General features: G+C 40.1%; 1 protein-coding gene and 1 pseudogene across 1 annotated transcript in view; one reads left to right on the top strand and one right to left on the bottom strand.

The window, feature by feature from the left end:
• Positions 1-20,709, bottom strand: part of GRM5 (glutamate metabotropic receptor 5) — a 447,722-nt gene that overhangs the window by 166,455 nt on the left and 260,558 nt on the right. The gene's annotated exons all lie outside the window — the stretch shown is intronic.
• LOC132241653 (vesicle transport protein USE1-like) lies at positions 16,026-16,844 on the top strand (annotated as a pseudogene).

Here is a 20,709-nt window from a genome sequence, read left to right as displayed (position 1 = left end):
AGAGAAGCCTAGAGCCACACTAACTAAGCTCTATCATAGAAAGGAAATGTTAATAGTAGGGAAGAAACATTTTCAATGTATAAGAGGATTTGAGTAGTAAAAGAGAGGAAGGGACATTTCAGGCAGGGCAGCAACTGAATGTGAATTCCGTAAGCAAGCTCTGAGGAGATGGAATACGTAATGATTGAGAATACTCTATTGAGTAAAACAGAGATGGGTTTAATCCTAATTCTTTCTTGATCTACACAAATCACCTAAATTCTCTGACCCTTGGGTTCCTCATCTTCAAGTTGGGGATAATAGTACCCATTTAACAGTCTCAATAAAGAGCAACTATGATAATTTTTACTACCAGTGTGACTGGACAAGAGATAGGTATGTGGAATAATTGGACAGCTTCCTCCACAAAGTATTTTAGCAATTTTGAGTTTATTAAATAATCTATTTCTTTCTGATTTATCAGCTTGGTGAAATCAAATTCCTGTGTATTGGGTTTTTCTGAAGTAATTGAACCTATTAAATACACTTAGTCCACCATATTACTGTAATGCATTTGTATGGGAAGAGTCTTGTATGGATTTGTGAAGCAATAGAGAACATCACAGGCAGGTACAATGAAAAGCACAAAAAAGTGTAGCGATAAGTACAAGAATTTGACAAAGTTTAAGAGAAGTGGTGTAAATGTAAATGAAGACTGCCTAAGGACATAAGGGTAGATATAACACTGGGCATAATTTTGTTTCTATTTCCACGCTTCTTAAAACACCTAACTTTTTTTTGATGGGATCAGGCTAATGAGCCTGAACAAGCTTTAAGCTGAACCAGCAATGCTGCAGGGCCCTAAATGCCTTTAAATGCACAATCAGAAGACTATCATGACTATCGAGCTAAGAATTATTCAGAAATGCATTTTCGTGATCTTTTAGAAAGCAATGCTATGATTATTTTAATTTTATTATATAAATATGAGTGTTTATGGCTATAGAATCTTCTTAGGCTATCGATTATATGTGACTGCAGGGAAAGATGAACTATTTCTCCTGTGCATGAATGTGCTAGAATGCTAAGGGGCATCCATCACCAGACATCTTTGTTGAAGACTAAGTGCAAACTGTGATCTTCAAATGGAAATCCTTTTAAGCTACCTGATGAAGTACCTGTTCTTAAATGAGCTTTGAACTTAACGGTATAAACCTTGGCCTTCTGCTGGTTTAATGGCTGAGTTCAGAGAGATAAATTATGAGTCTGGATCAAAGGCTATAGAATAATTGGGAGGGGTTATTTACAGTCACTTAGGTGTCACATCTGATGAGCAGAAAAATGACAGGAAAAGCTTGCATGCCTCTTAATTTCCATCAAATATATTTTCAGGAGGAGGCCAAGAGAACTTGTCTGATTGCAATTTTAACAACCTCCAGAAATTATTATGTAACATGTAGGAATGATTTATCTTTTAAAAATGTACAGTTCTTAGATATTGAAAAAATGACAGCTCGACCACTCCTTAACTTAGCCATTTTCTAAATGCGTACTTTCATCATTTCTGCAATACAGCTGTCCTACTTGCTTTATAAGACAAATTACTGAGATTCACTAAGAAGAAACTTTTTATATAATAGAATATTTATACTTTGAGTGATTATATTACTGCTTTGGAAGGCTCTGGGTCAATATTTATAGGCAATAACTATGGTATTATCATTAATTTTTAAGGAATTCCTCTAGATCTCAAGTAATTCTATAATTCCCATTTCCAAAGAAGCATTGATATGATATGGTGACTTAGATTAAACTTACTTTTAACATTTGAATATCCTGGCAGAGTTTTCTTTGTCTTTCAACTACAATGGTCCTGAAACAATACTTGTAATTTAGTTTTCAAGAAATCAACACACATCTTTGGTAGCTGTATAACCGTAATGGTTAAGAATGACAGACAATTTGGATATTAAGCTACACATCATTATTTCCATGTAGGTGGGATGTAAGGTTTAGGTGAAGTGGTAATTTATAAGACAGCATGTGGGTGTTCCAAGTCAGACACACCTGGATTTGATTATGGCATTAGTTACTTGATGATGGAGTCCTGCTGGAAAAATTATATGACATTTCTGAGTTTCAGTTTGCCCCTCAGTAAAATGGATTTTATCAAATGACATCTATTTTATAGAATGACTAGAGGCCCGATGCACAAAATTCATGCAAGGGGCTCGGCCCTCACAGCCTGGCTTCATCTGGAAGGTTGTCCGGAAGGATGTCTGGTCTAATTAACATATTATGCTTTTATTATTATAGATTATAAAGATTAAATGAGATAATGTATGTAAAGTACTGGCACAGCATTTGGCATACAGTAAGCCCTCAGGAAGTATTTGGATTATTACCTTTGAATGAGGGACAAAGAAGAAATCTTTGAACTATAGCAAATCAGCCCTAAACTCTACTAGTAAAGAGTGTGGTTAATTTCCATGTCAGATGATTGCGTAATTCTAAAAGACTCTGGATAAGTTGATACTATATCTCCGTTTATATGATTTTCCTTTAAAATATTTCTCCTTCTAAGCCTGCCAGCTGCAATTTAAGCATTTGTTCTCTTTCCTGTTATTTCTGGATTGGCACAGGAGCCGATTTAGTGTGTAATTTATGTCTCATGTATATACAGTATGTAGTGAATATAATTGCTATATATAGTATGTTTATAAAATGCTCATCATGGAATCAAATCCTAAGTCAGCAATTCTCTTTCGAATGCAGCTGCATCCAAATGATTCTTTCCCTGGGGAAGGAAATATTTTATTCCCTTCCCCTTCCTCCCCCCCCCAGGCAACATGAAGCCCGGCCTGTGAAAAGGAGCTGACACCAGGCAGTTTTTCTCTGAGGCAGAGCTGCTTTTTCTGACAGCAGTTGCCAGAGGACCCTTGTGTTTGGTTCTGTCATTAGGCTGGATGTGATTTTGTATGGCTTCCCAGAGGAGCATTTATGCTTTGTGATTCCCTGAGGATTAGAATAGTGCTTTGCAAGTGCCCACTCAATACTCATTTGCTAACCAACAGGAAAATGCAATAAATGGATAACTGTAACAGCCGTGCAAAGACATGTTCAGTCTCCCAACTGTGTGGTACAGTGTGCAAGTGAAGCAATGAGGCACACTTCGTAGAATAAAGATCTGCCTCAGATCCTCAGACTGCAAAAATGCCATGGGGATTGAAATTTACATGGAGGAAGGCGACCCCCAAAATACATGCACAATCGTGAGTTGGTGCAAAGAGCTTTTGTCTGGACAAAGGTTTCATAAATATTTTACATGATCCACAATTCAAAAATTAAGGACTGTATTGAAGACCAAGGCTCTAAATTCATAGATTTCTCTTTGTATGCAAGTAACCTCATGAAATATTTAATGGCAGTCTACCTGGAAATATTTATATGGGTCTATTTGGCACTACTACATTCAGTCATGCTAACAAAAAACCTAGAAAGTCACCTAGATGTCTTTTCTCCCATATGTAATCTAGCATCAAGTGCTGTTTTAGTCACTAAATACTTAAAAAAATCTTTATCATGGAAAGTATTACAGTTGTCCCCCGCCATTGACCCCTTCCACCCATTCCCACCTCCTCCTCAGGCCTTCGCCACACTATTGTATGCTTTTCAAATCCACCCACTTTTCTCCAGCTCTACCAACTGAATCCAGTCATGCTATCATCGCTTTCATCAGAATGACTGCAATAGTGCCATAACTCTCTATCATTACCCAGTCTTGTCCTTTGCCAATCCATTTTCCACAGGGCAGCAAGGGGACCTAAATCATGTTACATTCTTTCATGATTAAAACTATTTAGTGCATTTTCTCAGGGTAAAGACAACAGTCCTGAATATGACCCGAGTCTGGTCCTTGCTTACCCCTGCAGCTCTGCTATGCTGCATGCTCCCATGTGTTTTCTCCAGGCAGAATAACCTTCCTATAACCATTCTGCCATGCCCTCTTCTGCCAAAGGGTTTCAGTACCTATTATTCCCTCTGCCTTGAATACTTTTTTTTTTTTTACATTTTCTTCATCTAGTTAACTCAATTAATGTTTCATATCTCTATGCAGTAGACATTACCTTAACAAAATCTTCCATGACCTCCATGATTAGGTCAATTCTAATATGCACACTCATGGAACCACATGCCTCTATTTCAGAGCACTTATCACAACTGAAGGTTTTTATTTACTTTTTGATTATTTTCAAATGTGAATCCTTACAAGTAGACTGCAGGTTCTGTGAAAGCAAGTCCTCTTAACTGTTAAATTTCCATGACTTGGCATTGTGCTTGGTACAGAGGAGGCACCAATAAATATTTGCTGAGTGTATGAATGGTCTATTTTGTTGGTCAATAAAGGGTTTTAGAAGTAGAAATTGCAGATGCATAGTGGATTGAATAAATTGAAGGATTTTTAACTATTTGCCCTAAGACCAAATGCTGTCTCCATTCACTTTCTAGTTATGTGGTCTTCGGTTTCTGTAAGCCTCCATGTTCTAGAAATAGTTACAACCTATGCAGAAACTACTGCAATTTCAAGTTTACAAGTTCAGAGAACCAAGGCTTAGTAAAAAAAAAACAAAAACCAGGTAAACCATTTCTCCTATGTATTAGTTTCCTATTCTGAAAAAAATGAAAGAGTTGGATTAATTATTCTCTAAGGGTCATTCTTTTTTAGAAATTTTATTTCAGAGAGGAAGACAGAGGGATAGAGAGATAGAAACATCAATGATGAAAGAGAATTATTGATCAGCCACTTCCTATATGCCCCGCAATGGTGGGATCAAGCCTGCAACCTGAGCATGTGCCCTCGCGGGGAATCAAACCATGACCTCCTGGTTCATAGGCCAACTCTCAACCATTGAACCATGCTGGCTGGGCTCTAAGGGTCATTCTTGATTATGATACCTAAAAGATTTTGAGATGACACGTTGTGCAGTTTAAATTTACACACACACACACACACACACACACACACACACACACACACACACACGAATTCTTCATGGAATCAGACCTCAAGCAAGGTTTAGAGTTACCAATCTTCCTTCAGTTCCTAAGCCTTATCTCTGTCAGTATAATCCTTTAAAGTATGTGCAGTGGTTGCTGTGGAGTTCCATGAAGATTGCTCTTCAGGACGAAGGAGTTCATGCTCTCAGTTGCCAAGAGTGTTGACTGCTGACAACTCACAACTGAGCCCCTCTTCAGGAAGTTGCCTCAGCCAAAGGCGCTATGAAACTGCTTCATTCTAGGTACTCAGCATCCATGAGAGCATCCTCCTCCCAATGTACATGTACAAAAGCTGACCCTCTTACATCAAATGGGGACAACTCTGGAGGGTGAAGTGCCATTCCTCTGTAAGATTAAAAAATGGTACATTTTGGATCAAGCATGAGTGATGCCAGTGGGCATCAGCGTGCTGCAAAAGTAGGCATTCCAGATCCCATGTCACCCACCACTGTTAAATCAGCAATTCTCCCAGAGCTAACCCATATGGCTGCATGGGGAGTTTCTTATGACCCAATGATAGAGGAAAAAAGCTAAGCTTGATTAATGGATGAGCTAGTTTATGGGTACAAGACAGAAGCGGGCTATTGCCAAACCACAGACCTTTTTCAGGATGGCCCTGAAAAATAGTGGTGAAAGAAAATCCTCCCAATAGGCAGAACTTTGGTGGATATCTGCTTTAGGTGGAAAGAAAAGTGGCCTGAGTAGAATATATATGGATTATTGAATAGTTTTGGATGACTGGTTAATTAGGGGCGACAAGGAAAAAAAGAGGTGGGGGGAGAATTAGCAGCAACAAGGGGGTCTGGGGAAAAATTATGTGTATGAAGCACCTATGCAGGTGGCCAAAGTGTGAAAAAAGCTTTGTGTTGCATATTATAGTTCATGAGAGAGCATCCACCACAGAGGAGGCACCAACCAACCACTTAACAGCAGCCAATCTTTGTCTGTGGCCACCCCATTGCTGGCAGAATGGGCTCAAGAAGAGAGTAGCTATTGGCGAATCATGGATCCCATGGCATGACTCTCATTCTCCAAGATTGATCTAGGTACTTGCACTGTCAAAGGTTCAACCTATAAGCAATAGAGACCAGGTTGAGTCCCCAATATGACAATATCACTCAAGGAGTCAAACTAGCCACTCAGTGGCATATTGTCAGCGTTGTACTTCTTCCACCTTGAAAGGGACAACAATTTATTTTGATTGATATCAACACATATTCCATGTATGGACTTATTTTTCCTGCCCACAGGGCCTCAGCATGAAGGCTCACAGAATGTCTGGTTTACCAACATGGGATCCCGCATACTGTTGCACCAGACCAAGGGATTCACTGATCAGCCAAAGAAGTATGGCAGTGTTCACATACCCATGAAATTCACTGGTCTATCACACACTACACGTCCCAGAAGCTGCCAGCCTTACGGAGTAATGGGAAAGCATCTTGAAGGCACAACTGTAGTATTAGATAGGGAACAATGCCCTACAAGGATGAGATACTGTTGTCTAAGATTCAGTAAACATTTTTAATCAGTGAAGTGTTGCTCTGTCTCCAGTAGGTTGAATACATTCAATAACCAAGCAGTTTAGCAACCAAGCAGTGAAACTATTAGTGGTTCCACCTACCATCACTCCAAGTGTCTCACTTGTGTGTGTGTGTGTGGGGGGGGGCGTATATTGTGCTTTCCATCATTATATACTTAGGTTTTGTGGGCCTAGATGCCTCAGCTTCCAAACATGAACACAGGAGGGGACAGAGCAAGTATCCCAATCACTTTCAGCTTTAGCTGTCACCTATTCACTTTAAGCTTCTTGAGTGAAGAGATTATTGAGTAAGGAAAAGAACCACTATACTGGCATGGATAATTGATCCAATTATCAGAATGAGAAAAGATGCCAATGTATCATGGCCATAATTATAGGGAAGAATATGGCTGCTATTTGGCTGAATCACTGGAGTGTCTTTTGATACCTCCCTGCCCCATCATGACAGAAAATTAACAAGTGCAATAGCCATGGTTTATAAAGGACATGGTTACCAGGAGCTCAGACTATTTCAGGATGAAGTTCTGGATCACAAGCCATCTAGAAAACTACAGGCAACAGTGCTTGCCAAGAGTGAGGGACATCTAGACTAGGTAGCAGAGGAAGGGAGGATAACAATAGTATCAGGTAAGGACTCAATGTCAACTTCAGAGATGGGTCCTCTAGTCTGTTCCACCAACTTTTCTTTTGTATGCTTCTTTGGAAAAAAGACCAATGAAAATTTTGGAACAGCTATTCCTAGTTAAACTCAGTATATGAAGTAACTAGATCCAAACAGTACAGAGAGTAGACTGTGGTGGATACTAGGAGGCTGACTTGTCCAAGGCACTCCCCATCCTTAAGACCAATCTTGTGATGAAAAGGTAAAAAAGGGGACAACTGCTTCTAAAAGAGACAAGCCTGAAAGTTTCTCTATCTCAAGAATCCTAAAGAATCAGAAAAAGTTCTCAATGTAACTGTCTCATAATTCAGCTTCTCGTTCTGTCCAGTCCTGCTTTGCTCATCTTTCATAGATGTTGTTATAAAGAACCTCTTCAGTGAAGCTCATGCATGCAAATTGCATATTCTCAGTGCCTCTTTCCTGGACACTCAGCCTATGGTATTGTGTTATGTATCCAAAAGGAAATTCAGCTACTCTTCAGTATTTGGTGCTTACTTGATTTTATGGGGAACTGATGTATACAGTGGGGCCTTGACTTACGAGTGTCCTAACAAGTTTTTCGAGATACGAGTCATCTCTCGGCCGATTTTTTGCTTTGAGTTGCGAGCTAAAATTCGGGTTACGAGCCAGCTTCAGATACCCCACTGCTAGTTGGAACAGGGAACGTCACAGTGAATGCCACAACATCAGCCCAGCATCATGTGTCTCACTCGTTCACTTTTTGATTTGACATACGAGTAATTTGAGTTACGAGCTCCGTCATGGAATGACTTAAACTCGTAAGTCAGGGCCTCACTGTACTTGAAGATAACACTAAAGGTATATTGGGACCATTTAATAGGATCAGAAAACATATTACTCATTGAATTAAGATTCATCAATAAGATATTATTGGCTAAATTGTGTCCCCCACCCCCATTTATATGTTGAAGTCGTAACCCCTCACTAACTAAGAATGTAACCACAGTATTTGGAGATAAGGTTTTTTAAAGAGGGAATGAAGGTTAAATGAGGTGATTAGTGGGGGAGGTAATCCAATAGGATTGGCCTCCTTATAAAAAGAGATTTAGGACATACACAGAGACACCAGAGGGGCAACCATGGGTAAAAGCAACAAGAATGAGGCACCTGCAAGCCAAGGAGAGAGGTCTCAGAGCAAATAAACTCTGCTGGCGCCTTGATCTTGGACTTGCAGCCTCCATAACTGTGAGAAAATGCATGTCTGTTGTTTAAGCCACCCAGTTTGTGGTATTCTATTATGGCATCCCTAGTAAACTAAAACATATGGATGTTTGAAATTAGGGGATTTCATATCTTTTTTTCTTAATCACATATTTTCTCAAGATGGTCAACATAAAATGGAGAATTCAGTGAAAATCTTGTCATATTTAAACTATAAACCTTTGGTAGATGTCTGTAACCAGGAGAAATATTTGGATCTTCTTCACACATAACCCCTCCCTGTCCTGTGTTGTATCCTCCCATGGCATAATCAAGATTCCTAAGGAACATATGTAAAGTGAGAAAGAAATCTCTTCTCAGTCACAGTATTTCTTACTTATTTCATTATACACTAAAGAATAAGAATTTCTTTTTTGTTTTTCAAGAAACTTATCACCTGCCAGGTCAGTGTGGCTCAGTGGTTGAGCATCAATCCAGGAATCAGGAGGTCACTGATTTGATTCCCGGTTAGGGCACATGCCTGGGTGGTGGGCTCGATCCCCAGTGCTGGGCTTGCAGGAGGCAGCCAATCGATGATGTTCCTCTCTCTTTGATGTTTCCACCTCTCTGTCTCTCTTCCTTCCTCTCTCTTTAAAAATTAATAAAAAACATATTTTTTAAAAAAGAAACTTATCACCTTGTGAGAAGATTACATACCTAAAGGATGGCATAGGGAAATACAGTATTTCCTTAAAACACCTAATTTTCAATCTGTGATCACAGTGGGACTATAGACAGGCAAGGCAAAACCCACTCAGGAGTTTTTATTTTGAAATAAATGGCTGAGCAAAGGACAATAAAGATGTATCTACCCCTATGGGCTCCTTGTGACACATGTAGTTTCTCATACCTTGTTCTTTGCTTTTTTCAGTGAGAAGTGGAATGGGTCAAATTATAATAATTAAAATAGTAATACAATAACCATTAGAGTACAATAATACATCTAACATTTATGAGCACTTATCAGGTGGTGGCTGAGGTCTTAATATCTTGATAGGCATCAACTCATTGACCTTTGCAATAACTTGAATACACTTGTCAGCCCATTTGGGCTGCTATAATAAAATATCATAGACTGGGTGGCTTAAACAGCAAACATTTATTTCTCACAGTCAGCAGTGTGGGAAGTCCAAGATCAAGGAGCCAGCAGATCTTTTTATCCAGTGAGGGGTTGCTTCCTGTTTTTTAAATTGCCTAAGTTCATCATGAGGGCTCCACTTTCACGATATAATCTAATATTAATCATGTCCCAAAGGCTTCACCTCCAAATACCAACATTTTAGGGATTTAGGGCTTCAAAATATAAATTTGCAGGGGACACAAGCATTCAGTCCATAATAATACCCATCTTAAGGAAACTAATAGTAAAAGCAGTTATGGACCTTGCCTAAGGTCATACAATAAACAACAGGGTCTGATTTTAAGTCCAGAACGTATTCTCCATTGAGCTCACCTTTATATACAGAACATCAATAGCCATCTTCTCTACAGAGACCATCAGACAGGACCAGGACCATTGAATACTCCAACCTCAAAGAAATTCAAAGATGCTTCTGGCAGAAAAAGAAGCCCAGTATATAAAAGGAACTGAAAAATGTGAAAATTATTTTATCATCTCTAAAACTGTTAGAAAGATTTAATGGACTGAACAGAAAAAGTGAATGAGTGACTCTGCCTGACACTTTTGCTCTTTTCCCATTTTTTTCAATTATTTAGTCCATAACTAAGGTGTGGGACTAGTCTATTTGCAAAGTTCTGTTTTTGACACTGGGGATGCACCAGTAAAGAAGACAGACACAGCCCCCTGAATTCATGGGACTTCTGTTCTTATTATTTCTATGCTTTTTCTGTTCTCTCCTAATTACCCTTTACCAAGGAGGAAATCAATTTGGATCAGAGGAATGAATATGTGGTCACTTCCTTTTGTTTGCATAAAGCTCTTCTTCTCTTTTTATCTTTATTTTGCAATTTTGTTTTCACGTCTTATTTTTTCTTCTCATTTCTAGTATCAGCCTACACTTAATACAAAATACATGATATCCAAGAGGTAGCAAATTTATTATAAGTACACTAGAGGTCCAGCGCATGGAATCATGCATGTGCATGGTCCCTCGGTCTAGCCTATGATCAGAGCTATGTCCACCGCCCCGTGATGCTGCCGCCGCCTCAGGATGCTCTGCAATGCTGCTGCCGCCCCACGATGCTCCATGAGCTGCTCGCCACCGCCCTGGGACGCTCCACGATGCTGCCACTGCCCCACGAGTCCAGTCCCCACTCCCACTCTGCTGCCACCCAGCCCAGTCCCCGTGGTTTCCCATTGGCCATCCAGCGATGGGAACCTCCAGGCTGAAGGGAGGGCCCAAGAGGTGGTCAATGTACCTCATAGCGACTGGTCAATTGGTCATTCTGGTCGTGATGCCTGGCCTTTTATTATTATAGATAAGAAACTATAGCTATACATTCCATGTCAGATGTATATAACACAATTACCACCCACACCCTAACAGAAGTAGAATTTCTGGGGTTTATCTTCCACCTCGGTCCAGCATTGTTATTGGATGAGAATGCAAGTGGTTCTCTATCCTGGCTGAACATTAGAATCACCTGGGGACTTTTGAAGACACAACAGTGCTTGAGCGTCTCTCCTAGCGATTCTTACTTATTTGACCAAGTATGGGGTCTGGGGAGTGGTATTTTGTAAAATCTTAATGGTTTTAATGGTAACTAGAGTAGAGAACCACTGAACTGGATCATTTTTAATGCCCCTTATGGCTTTAATATTCAATTGCCTGTAAATATAACACTCATAAAAATAGATGCTAAGAGTATTACTGTGCTGAAGGCTCAAATTTCATCTCTGCACCCCTAATTTGGTTATCTTGCTCTTGTGGTGAGAATGTCCCATCAATATATTGAAGGTTTTGACATGAGTGAGGTGATATTGCCTGAATGTTTCCAAAATAGCGCAGAGGGATTTTTCTCCATCTTTGCTGCCAGTCCTCATGTACTACAATAGCCTTTCTCTCTGCCACCTATTCATCTATCTCCAATCCATCTTCCATACACTTGCCAAGAATGATTCGTCTTTAAAATATTCAATCTGCTTATATCACTCCCCATCAATAACTGCTATTTCCCTCAGTATCAACTACACACTCCTTGGTTATGTCACACACAAAACTGATTTTCTTTCTCATCTTAAGATATTCACATGCACACACTTTACATATTTCAGACTAATTAAACTAATAATAACCAATCTTTTATAGTGTTTACTATTCACCACCCACTTGTTAAAGGTTTTTACATATACTGGTATTAATTTAGTGAAGCCTTACAACAACCCTGTGAGTTAGATACTGTTGTTCTCCATTTTACCAATGAAGAAACCAAGACTCAGAGGAGTTCAGTAACTTCCTAAAGACACACGGCTAGAATTTCAAAGACTTCGAATTCAAATTCTGACACTTGATCCCAAATCCCGTGCTCATTGATCACTACATATTATTATCTCCCTCACATATGCCATCTAAGTTTATTCTCTTTTGAATGCTCAACTTTCACTAGACACTCAAATATTACTATATTACTACTATTTGTGATCCTTTAAGATTCAACTGAATTGTTACCTCTCCTAGAAACAGTTTCTAAGTCTTCAAGATTCCTCATTCTACATTTAGTGCCTCTCTTCTCCTATTCAGACATCTTGTTTTGATATTTCTATCGTGGCATTTATTGAACTATAGTAATTTTTAATGTATCTTCCTCAAAGTGGAATGAAATCCAATCTGTGATATTTTTGAGGTGAGGAAATGTGTCTTTTATTTTTGTACTGCTACAGTCCACTACAATGGAAACTCAAGTCACCAACAGGCATGTTCTTTTAGGTGGGGTGGCCTTATAATATAACACCTAACCCAGGAAATTTTTGAGAGTGAAAGGGGGCACTATTAACACTTGCCCAGGGATAACAGGCATAAACTTGGGTGTATGGTTGCCTTATTTTTAAAACTGCTTCCTCAAGTGATTTCTCCCATGTCTTAATATCAAATTTCCTCAGAAAGTATACACAAACCTATCTGCCTTTTAACAAATCCTTTATTTTGCATGCAGAATTATACAAATCCCCAGAAATATTAGTGCTTATAATTCTATGACATCTTTACTTTTGCATATAGCTTAGTTTCAATAAAAAAACTGGTTGCTCTCTCCCTAAAGGAGATGATATTTATTTAGTAGTGACAAATCATTGGCATTAAGGAAACACTTATGAAATTGGTGATCTTATAGTAATTTAATTACTAATGTGGTATATAGATTGCAATGCTTGAGGATCAGTGCATTTACACCTTCTCTTAGTCCTGCTGGATGGGTCCCAAGGAGTAATTCTGCATCTCTCTGTATACCTCCTTTCTAGGTGCCTCAGGGGAACACCAGTGGATAACCTGATTGATTCTATGTTAGTCATTAACAAGATGATCACTTGTGCTTGACTATCTGGGGTTGACTCACAGTTCTGTTACCCATTATTTGTATGATATTGGGGAAATTATTTAGTGTGCCTCAGCTTCCTCATCTATAGATTATTAGTAGTACCTAAGTCATATAGTTATTGTGTTAATACCTAAAATACTTAGATCCATGCCTGGCATGTATATATAAGTACATGGTAGATAAATAAATGGGCAGTGTCGCTGTGAATGTAAAGACCATGCACATGTGTGAGGCCCTTTTCCTTTCTCTATCACATGAGGGGGTACCCGTGGCTAAACCAACCAATTTGCCCATCCAAATTATTCTACTTCCCTCATATATGACACCTACTCCCCCATATGTTTCCTTCTATATCTGGCAGAGAATGTTGGCTAATTCTTCAAATTTTTGTACCATGAGGTCTCCAGTGGGTGATACAACCCTGAGGTTTTGATTCAGGCTAAGGAATAAGGACTTTTAGGCCTCAAGGATCAGCAGTGCTCTGGGTCATGACCTAGTTAAAAAGACAAGGCACATTTCTTCTTTGTGTATAAGGAAGATCTTCAGGATCTGTTGGAGAGGAAGGGCATATGGCAGTATGGGATTTCAGCATTTGTTGTGCATTTAAACAAACATATATCCTTAAAATTGTACTCCTTTGTTTAGATGATAAGAGGAACCTGAAGAGCATCAAGTTGTGGTAGATCAAGAAGGAAATAGCTTAACTGGGTACTACTTCCTGCCAGAATGTTGAGAAAAGGGAGAGTGTCTTCTTGCTATGATCTAAAAGACTAGAGGAGAAAGGGAATACATTTCAGCATGAGATTTAGTGTTACTTAATGCTTTCTCTTTGTATCGGTCTCTTGTAGGCATCTCACCATTGGGGGGGAGGGGAAGCAAAGAAACGTGGTATAAAGACTAAAGGTTTTGAGGCATAAATATTGGATTTGAATCATCTCCTGCCACTTAACATGTGACCTTTCAAATAATTTTCCCTTTTGAGCTTGTTTTAATCTCTAAACGTGTAAGACCATCTCCACCACAGGGATTTAGTGACTCCAGCATTAAACAATATGTGTAAAAGATCCTTCCACACATAGCCTCACACATTGAAGATGTTCAGGGTTGAGTAAATTATTTACCTTTTTTTCTAAAGTTTTTTAAATGTTTTAATGGGAAAATCTACTCCTGTTATTTTAGGAGCAATAAAGACTGGCTTTACTGTGGGTCATATCTGGACACTAAAAACGTCACCTTTGATTCTCCAGGTTGCTGCATCCAGGACATAGCAGCAGCCTCAGCCTTAAACTTTCTTGTTTCTACTCCCACCGCAGAAACACTGGCAGGTTGGGGGAGGGTTTGGCCACTCCCTGGCCAGTCTTGAGCCAGGCACCACCATTGTAAGGAAAGTCCATCAGAAATTCAACTGGTTAATAAAACATCACTTGGGCCCAACCGGCGTGGCTCAGTGGTTGAGCATCGACCTATGAACCAGGAGGTCAAGGTTCAATTCCAGGTCAGGGCACATGCCCAGGCTGTGAACTCAGACCCCAGTGTGGGGCATGCAGGAGGCAGCTGATCAATGATTCTCTCTCATTATTGATGTTTCTATCTTCCTCCCCTTCTCCCTTCCTCTCTGAAATCAATAAAAATATAGTTAAAAAACAATAACAAAACCTCACCTGGTTTACCACCCATAAGATCACATTTGCTTATTAAAAACAAAAAGTATTTATTAAGATCCTGATATGAACTAGATACAATGGGAGGAACTGCGTTATGGAAATGAATGATAGAACACACTTGCTCTCCAAAGGTCTAATGGGAGAGGCAAGTAAACAGAACACGACCATATCGTATTTTATCAATTCCAGTTTCCACAGTTTTTTTATTTTTACATTTATGCACGACATATCTGACGTTTGATGACATCTTGTCCATGATGAAAATGGTACGTACTATTTTGGACAAAATTCTAGTGTGTTCTGGGGACGAAAGGAGAGAGTAGACATAAGAGAAAGCTTCCCAAGGAGAGATGCTTAGTAATCTCTCAGTGAATGGACAAAGGAAGGAGGACAGTGGCAAGGAAGGGAGTACACAACAGATAAGTGGCCATGTTCAGGGCCCTGTGCATCATTCTATGTAGTAATAGCATGGAAGAGCAGGGAAGATAAAGTAGTGATGGGCCATGAGGTTAAAGAGTTAGTTAGAGGTCAGGTCATGTACAGCCAAGTTAAGTGACTTAGATTTTATCTGATGAGCAATAAGGAATCCTCACAGGATCGGGCAAGCCTGGGTTTACAATACTGACAGATTCCCTGGACTAATGACATGGGAGAAAGTAGGCAATGGCAGTGAGGACCAGAATAAGGGAGGGATTTTGGGCATGGAACCCAAATCCAGCTTTCTGCAGTGAAGTACCAAAGCAAGTCTCTAGAGAGGAGGCCACCTCAGGATCATCCTATCTGGTCAGAGCAGAAACCATGGTGCCCTGGCATGAACCTGCAGCACTGGGTGGCTAGGCTGTTCCCTTGAACTCACCCAAAGTCAAGAAAACTGTATTTCCATGGCCAATTCCGGGCAACATGTATCAACAGAAACAAAGTCAACAAAATCGTACTTTCATCACCATTTCCAGGCAAACATGTACTCCTGGAATCATCCCCATGTGCCCTGGGGGAAATTTAGCCGGGTTTTAAATGTGTGAATGCTCCATTATAGCTGTGCATCTGAAAATCTCTGTCTTTACAAACACGCACTGAACAAATGGAATCTGTTCTCAGTAGGAAACAACTGTGCTATGGGTTGGCACAGAAAGGAGGGAACAGCTCTGCTGCCTACCAAACTGCCTCTTCGAGCTTCTTGCTAAAGGCCCCCTTGGTTCTCCCTCCTCCACAAACCAGAGGGAGAGGCTGCGTATTTGCATTCACAAATTCAATTGTTTCAAATTAAACTGCCCCAGGAGCTGCATTACCTCAGCTAATGTTTCTCAGTGGTGCTGTGGCACTCTGCAATCAAGTGCTTTCAGCAAGAGTCCCTCAAGACAGGCATGTTCCTTCATCTGTTCCAACATAAAGCAAAGTTGCAGTCATGTTCACTATAGAAAAGGTTTTGTTTGGTTTCAAAAAATGGTGGGCAGGAAGAACGTATTGGCAACAAAATAGAAAAAAAAAACATCTAGAAAAGAATAGTTTCCAGGGGGAAGGGACGGGAACCCGGTTGGTGATGGCCACATGGAGCCTGGAGCTGAACCTGGGCAGCTGCTGTGCCACTGCAGGGTGATGACAACAGAGAAGCTGGATGGAGGAGTGGCATCTGGAGAAGTACCTGGGAGCCCTCGGGGACTTGCTGCAGGCCCCGAAAGCCCAGCAAACCTGCCTCTGAGGTGATCAGTGAATATTACCACACAGCTGACCCCCTCAGAGAAGGCACCCACCAACCAGTTCCTGGTCCCCATACACATGCCAACCTCAGCCAGGGAGCATGTATCTGCCACCAAGGTGGTATGTATGTAGTGGTGGGAGTGGTAAACCAGCAGGATGCAGGGTGTGAGCTGCTGGGCATGGACTCTGCTGGACTGAAGAAGAGAAAGGGGTAGCAGAGGCCAGAGGATGAGAAGCAGTCAGCAACTAAGCTAGACCTCATCCTGCAACAGCTCCAGAACCTCCAGGAGAGGCTGGCCGAGAAACACAAGGCCTGGCCTGGAGCCTTAAGACCAACACTCTGGCTGCCCAGAGTGTCATCAAGAAGGACAAGCAGACCCTGTCACTCAAGATGGCCAACCAGAACCTGGAGAAGCTGCGACAGAATCAGAACAGCTAAAGCAGCACTCACAGGAACCAGGCAACTGGCTGCTTCATTTTCATCAGCATGATTCTCTTCACCCCTATCATGCCCAAACTCAAATAAAGACCTGGCCTGGCCAAAAATAAGTTCCCAGAACACCCTTACAAGAGCCCTCCTTTTTTTTAGTGTCTGGCAGAACCTTGCTGAGCTGGTGAGCATTTTGCCCACCAGCATTTGGCCCTAACTTGCAAGCCTGAACCCAAGAAATGCAATGATAGTAGGACAAGGATTCCCACCAAGCAGGGTTAAATCATGGCTCTGCCGCTTACCACTTGGGGCATGTTAAAAAAGCCACTTAAAGTTTCTCAGAACTCATGTTCTTCACCCTCACAGAATAAGTGTGGATGAGAATATACCATGCACTTATACATTTCTTGGGCTCCTGGTTCCATTTATTAATTCAAAAAATATAATTGAAACCTATTATACATGGCAGGTAGGTCTGTGTAAGTATGTGAGAGTGTGTCTATGTATGTGAGAGTGTGTGTATATGTGTGAGTGTGTATGAGTGTGTTTCTGAGTGTGTGTGTGAGTGTGTGTAAGAGTGTGTGTGGAGAGTAGTATTGAAAAAGAAGTGGCTTTCCAAATAGAATGACCGGGATATGAAAAGTCCCTGTAACTAGAAAGATTGCAAGCTTGAGGACTGGAAAAAGTCCATGTCACAGAAGCACTGAAAATGGAGTTACAGAATTACTTATTAAGGATGCCATCATTTAAGCCCAGTGTATTTGTCTGTGTCACTAGAGGGAACAGATTGGACACTTAGATTAGGATAACTGGGAAAATTTAAGGAACATTAATAAAGGGGCTGTTTCTGAAGGTATAGGCAGGATGCAATGAAATCACTAGGGATTGTCGAGTACCCATAGTAACAGTGGGGCCTAGTTAACAGCCTAAAGCAAAGGGGCAAGAGGTATGAGGAGCAGTGACTTTACAGAGACCCGGTGATAGGGCTGAGGAAAGAGGACCATGAGAGGAGACTTGGGAAAGAATGCAGCCAGTTCAAGTAACCTCACAGGGAAGGAAGTCTCCAGAAAAAAAAATAACCTGACCTCACTTTCCTTCCTCCCTGCAACTTCTGGTTGGTGGAATCCTACTGCATCCACAGGCAAAGGAGCCCACTGATGCCGCCCACGTGTGTCAGCTCACAGGGCACTGTACGGGCAGGGAGAGATGACTGTGGGTCTGGAGTGGCAAGCAGAAGGGGCATTCCCTATAAAGGAATGTGCCAATATTTTAATGGCGATGGAAGCCTCTGAATTCTCTGCCTTATAGTCAGTCCTATGGTTCCCACACTGGCTTCAGCTCACAGGCTTTGATTCTCGATCGCTTGAGTTCACAACCTGGAGCTACACTTGTTAGCTCTATGACCATGAGACAGGTATTTAATTTCTAGAGTTCTTCATCTATAAAATGGGAATAATAGTAACTTCTGATTAGGACTATTGAAAGGATTAAATGCAATGCATTTAAAGCACTTAGAAAAGTCAGTGTCTGGCAAAGAATAGGAGTTAAAAAATGTTAATCTCTTGATTCACATTGGCATTTGAAAAAGTGGAAAATCAGAGTTTAGAGACTTTTCAAAAAAAAAAAAAGAAAGAAAAAGAAAACTAGTCAGTGTCAGAACTTGGGAGAGAGATTTTACTGCAACACATCAACTCTCAGAATGGTAGTCTACACTTTCCCTAATCACCCCCATCCCCCAAGATTGTACAATTTCTTGAGGGAAAGAATTATGTGCTATTTATTTTGCATCCAAGAACTCATCATAGCACCCAGCTTTTGCTCCTCAATGTTTGATGAATGACTATTCAAAGCACTGTGACAGAAAGTACAGAAGTAATTACTGGAGGAGAAAGGAGAGCTTCCCCTGTAAGCTTAAAATCCTTATCTCTGTCCTGAATAAATAATTCTTTAAATAACAAAATGTAATGTGACTTCTTCAAGAAGGCACTGAGCTTTAGTAAAAATTGCAAACAATTGACATATTGTATGACTGCTTCGAGGCCCATGACTTCGGTTGAAATATCTGAGTCACCATTTCTGAAGCTCTCCCCTCCCCCATCACATGTATATATTGGAAGCAGAGATAATCTGTAGCTTGTAGGAAATCATGAGAGCTAATATTCTCTGCAGTCTATGGTGTTTGTTATTGTAGAGGAATGATGCTTTATTCAATCTATTTCTGGAGTTTTATTCATTTCACCTGGCATTGAGCATGGGGGCAGCTTTGGATTTCTCTGGAAAAATTGAGGTTGAACGTGTATAATCAGAAGTGTGATCTTCTTTTTTTTTTGTAAATATATTTTATTGATTTTTCACAGAGAGGAAGGGAGAGAGATAGTTAGAAACATTGATGAGAGAGAAACATCGATCAGCCACCTCCTGCACACCTCCTACTGGGGATGTGCCCGCAACCCAGGTACATGCCCTTGACCGGAATCGAACCCGGGACCTTTCAGTCCATAGGCCGATGGATGCTCTATCCACTGAGCCAAACCGGTTTCAGCAGAAGTGTGATCTTAATGTCTTACTTGCATAGGAGGAAAGACAGGAATCTAAAATGATAACATAGGTAATTTAGTCATTTTAGGGTTAGAATGGTCTTAGAGTAAATCCTGTTCATCATTTGATGTCCATAAATTCATAAGGAAAAATAGAGTAGGAGTCAGAAGACCTATAACAGACACTTGGTTGGACAGTGTAATTTCACTAAATTATAAAATTAAAATAATAACTTGCCTTGCCATCATCTTGGGAACATCATTAAATCAGACGTAATTTTATCCGTGCTGTGAATGATATGAAGAGCAATGCAAAACCTAAAAGTTATTATCTTTCTGTTTCTAAAACTTGACATTTATACATCTTTTTCTTATTTGGTGTCTTTGAGATTTTTTCTTCTACTTGTTCAACTTTTGCAGTTATGCTTGGATGCAGAAAGGCCCTACTGTATAGAAAAGGAAAGTTTGACTTCAATTCTCTTCTAGATTTAGGCAGATCCCCACAGGTTATAGAAAAATTTGTAGAAATAGTTTTTATAAGTACCGCGCGCTAACCGATTGCGCCACTGGAGCTCCTAGAAATAGTTTTTAATTGCATTGCAGAAAGCATTGTGCCATCCTGTAGCTCAAATTCACTTTGAACATGTGATCATATTTACTAAGTATGTACTAATAGCCAGATGCTATGTTAGCCAAATGGTTTCTAAATAATTAAAATATCCTATTCCCCAGGGGAGTTAACGGTTTATTACAGTATAGTGCAGTAATTAAGAATGATAGCTTTGGATATGCATGTTGATCCTCTCTCTCCAAGCCTCCATTTTTTGTCATGTGCAAAATAGGGATAATGATTATATGTACCACTTGAAAATGCTGTGAAGATGAAATAGGTTGATGATTATAAAGCTTTCAGCACAGTGTCTGTCACATAATAAGTGCTCAACTAATGATATCTATTTTGATTTTTTTTAGGAAAGGCACATACAGAAATGGATATTATCACATGTGCTACACAGTGGCAGAACAGAGGCAGTGTGCTTACCCAGAGAATATTTACCCATCTTTTACTGTCGTGGGATACAGATACTTCTCGCTGTATACCCAAAGATTATAATGTCAGAGACATGAAGGTGATGGTATAGATGTTCAATGGAAGGAAGAAGAGTAATATTTTTTTCAGTAGGGAAGTATGCAACTTCATCTCTGCAGGCATGTACAAGTTGGCTCAAGCACTTAGGGCCATCTTTGGAAATTTAGATTCATTTGGGGGCCTAAATGGTTAAAATGCTACAGGAGAAAAATACTGCTAATGATTGATAAAAGTCCTCCAAATTGTTGATGGCTGTCATTGAAACTTAAGAAAATAGATTATTTTCTTCCAGTTTTAAACAGTACTTTTTTTTTTCTAATATAATATAGGAACA

Source organism: Myotis daubentonii, chromosome 9 (assembly GCF_963259705.1).
Source record: "Myotis daubentonii chromosome 9, mMyoDau2.1, whole genome shotgun sequence".
NCBI classification, from domain to species: domain Eukaryota; kingdom Metazoa; phylum Chordata; class Mammalia; order Chiroptera; family Vespertilionidae; genus Myotis; species Myotis daubentonii.
Note: the sequence above shows the minus strand (reverse complement) of the source record. Positions and strands in the feature narration are given on the sequence as shown.